Below are 4,120 nucleotides of genomic sequence, written 5' to 3'. Positions count from 1 at the left end.
TGTAAAATACAATCAATGACAACAGATAAAAACACAATGGACAACATACTAAAACACAATGACCATAATGTATAACACAATGGCGATAACATATAACACAATAAGTATCAGACTAAATAAAAACACAATTGATGACAACAAATAAAAGACACAATGGAGAGCAGATGAAGACACAATGGAAAACAAACTAAAAACACAATACACAACAAACTAAAACACCATAAACAAAGATAATAAAAAAAATTGAACAAATTATTAAAACACAATGGACAACATATTAAAACACAATGAATAACATATTAAACATAATGACCTGAAGTAATAACACAATTTATAGAAAACCCAGATATAACACCATCTTCATTGTGTCATTTATTGTGTTATAGGTTTTTATAAAAACGCAATGGATAGAACCCAAATTAATATTGTGTTATAGGTTTTGATAATAACACAATGTATAGAAACTCTACTGACCAAAACCCAGTTAAAAGACACAATGACCTGAACCTTTAACACAATGCAAAAAAAAAAAAAAAAAAAAAAAACCCAGTAAAAATGAAATTTTTTATTTTATTTTTTTATGATAATATGGTACTCATATTAAAGATAAAAAACGCTCGTTATTATGGTGAATTTTTTTTAAAAGAAAATGTCATATAAAAAAGTTATGAACGTTTTAAATCGATGGGGAATTGACATGTACCTTGCATGTGGAGAGAGAAAATTCATAAATACAGGATTCCCTTTATGCCCTTTTATTATCTTCTTTTCCCTACAACTAATCTCAACCCTCTAAATCTAAGATCAATGGACTAGAATCCTTCTTACCCTTCTTATTTATTTTATCCTTTATATTTGATCCTAACCCCATACTTTAGTATCTTTAAGGTTTTGGAAAGAATTCATGTGCTCTAAGAAGAAAAATAAGAATAAATAAAAATCAGGCCAAATGTTACGTAAAATCTATATATGTTTATGTATCTACTCTATTTTTTTATATGATAAAAGAAAGCCACGGACGACACGTGTTATACATTAGAGTTACATACTTATTGTTTTTCAAGTCTCTTAATTATAGGTACTTATTTTTTTAATTAAAATAGTTTTATCTATACTATAGGGTTGAGATCCTGTACAAACAGTGCTAATTATAAGAACCGTAAGAACAGATCTGAACCATTGTTAATTTAAATCAAGGGTTGATATTGATTATAAATAAAACTCTTATAATTAAAAATTACTACTAACAAATTAGGGGTAATTTTGTAAAATTGCTAGTCATTTGATCATTTTCTATTAAATACAAATTCCACCAAGGTTTTTTAAACTAAAATAACTTTTATATACTTCATTATTTTTTTTAAAAATATATACCATAAAATCAAGTATTTTTTTATCTTTAATATGAGTACCATATTGCTATACCTTTTTGTATTTATAAAAGTGTTTTTTAAAAAAAGTTAACAAAAGGTGTTTTATATTTGTGCTAATAAGGTGCTGATTATGTGTTAATTACAAAATAATACAAACAAACACCAAAAGTAGATATAATCAGCACATCTGGTGTGCTGATAATGGAGAACGATTGAAGATGTTGTGCTAATGTCGTTTATGTTGATAATGGAGAACGATTCGAGGACGATGTGCTGATAATGAAGAACGATTAATAATGTTGTGCTAATTATATAGTGTTGTGCTGATTATATTTTTTGTAATTATTTTTAATTAGTTATAAATAAATATGGTCAAAAAGTCTAAATTACCCCTAAACTAATTTTTTATTGATGGACACTTGTCAATTATGTATTGATTCTTATGGTTCTTACAAACTTAAGTGTTTGTATTTGATCCCATTCCCTATACTATATTATAAAACATTTTCTAAGGATACCTGCAAAAATCTATACTATATTATAAAACATTTTCTAAAGATACCTGTAAAAATTAAGTAATTACAATTTATAATACTTATGGTACAACACTTAATTACCTTAGCCAGATGGCATAATTGTCCTCATAAATCCAATTATTAAATTAGAAATGTTTTATAATGCTTCATTAATCGTTTTTAAGGGCGACTTAGTGAACGAATAAGTAACCGATAGAATAAATTGGCTAAAGGAAGTGATAAAGCCAAGGGGCATAATGGTCCTTCTCATTAAGGAGGCATAAATCAAATTAATAAATTAGAAATGATTTATAATACTTCATTAATCGTTTTTAAGGGATATAAAGGAATCTATCTCTTATTTGTGGATTACCCAACTAAATATATTTGTGAGTGTACGCCAGCAATCTCTCCCTCTCGCACTCTCTGTTCTCACAGGCCGTCGTCGGGATTCAACAACACCGTTGTCGCGCATCTCTCCCTCTCGCACTCTCTATTCTCACAGGCCGTCGCCGGGAATCAACAACACCATTGTGGGCGTACGCCAGCAACCCGTGTTTTGTTACTGTCAGCCTTTCATGCGCGACAGAGGTAAGTCACCAACTTCAATGGGCTTTTGATTGGTGAACAAATATTTGAACAATATAATTCTCAAACAAGGTGATAACATTCATATGGAGTAACTAAACAGCCTGCATATCCATAAAAAAACAACATTACTATATGATAAATTACAAACTGAAGAGTAGTTCATTCAGTGATTTTTTTAATTATTTATTTATTATATGATTCTTTTTATATTTAGTAATATCTTATATTCGTTTATTAGATTATGAGGTATGGGGCGAGGGTTGGGGCGTCATTTGGGTACAAATGCCCAAGTCACCACCCCGGGTGGGTTTGAGTTTCGACGTGGCCCCTTAGGCGGGAGTTTCAGCCCGGGCGTTGGGCATGTCTAGCGGTCCTCCGTGGCCGGCTCTCATTGGCTGGGTTAACTAGGTCATAGCGGCTAGGTTTAAATTTTAAAAAATAACCGTTTGGCTTGGCCAAATGGTTCACCCAAGTCACTATAAAACCCCCCAACCCCACCGCCTGTCCACATCGCTACCCCAACCCTTCACTCCATCTACCCAAACCCGCTACCCACACTTGATACCGGCACAACGCGATGAAGGGCCGCCAACCCGGTGAGACCCGTTACTGGCCAGAAGCTTTCGCTAGCTACCGGCACAACGTAGGGAACGACCGGCACAATTTAAACGCGTGCCAACACAAGTGGCGCAAGCTACGACCGAAGCTCGACCGTTTTAAAGCCTATTATGATAGCGTACCGGGTGGTAATATAAGTCACGAAAACCGGGTGGCAGTGGCCAACATCGAGTTCCGGGACAAGTTGCGGAAGCCGTTTGATAAGCTCGCCCTGTTCGAAATCTACCTAACGCTTTAGGCTTTTTTTTTTCTTAACCGACCCAACATGTCACTCACCAGCGGGGAGGCTCGAAGTCCACGTGTCAACCCATGCCCCAAACATGAATCCTATAATTTTTACAGTGATTAAGTGGTGAAACAAGAGTTAGGGTCTACGTTCAGTCTTTGCAAGAAGTGAAACAGTTAAAAGAAAAGTTGCAGGAAGATGTCGGTCGAAAACACCAATACGCGTCATTGAAAAACACTAGTTCGTTATAAAATGTGTTATTTATTATAATTTATTATTGTCGTGTAAAAAGGATTTGTTTTCACACATAATAGAATTTTTTTGTTTTTTTTTTATATTAAATGACAGTGTGTAATGTTTATCAATTCATCTGCTTCTACAGCTTAGATTGTTAATTTGTTATACATATTAGAATATTAGACTATGTAAGTGAGGCGTGTAATGTCACATTTTTTTCACACCTCAAACACTATTACACAATTGTTAAAAGGGGCGCTAATGAGCCCTTAGTTATCATAGTAGTGGTTATTAAGGGAAGGGTGTGGGTAGACCACTACACCAATCAATCATACATTTTAATATTTTTTATTTGTTTTCTTTAATTCATTTTTAGTTAAAACCACTATATTACTGTGAAAGTGTGATTTAACTAACAACTTTAATATTCTTCACTACACATAGTTTTAAAACCAGTAGCATCGCAAGAGAAGACGAATGGACGCCCCCTTTCTCCCCTCCTATTTGAGTCTTGACCCCCCCCCCCCCCTTCTTGTCATTGTGAAAGTGTGATTTAGTTA

Source organism: Helianthus annuus, chromosome 13 (assembly GCF_002127325.2).
Source record: "Helianthus annuus cultivar XRQ/B chromosome 13, HanXRQr2.0-SUNRISE, whole genome shotgun sequence".
Classification (NCBI taxonomy): domain Eukaryota; kingdom Viridiplantae; phylum Streptophyta; class Magnoliopsida; order Asterales; family Asteraceae; genus Helianthus; species Helianthus annuus.
The sequence above is the reverse complement of the archived record's forward strand: the minus strand, read 5'-3'. Positions refer to the sequence as shown.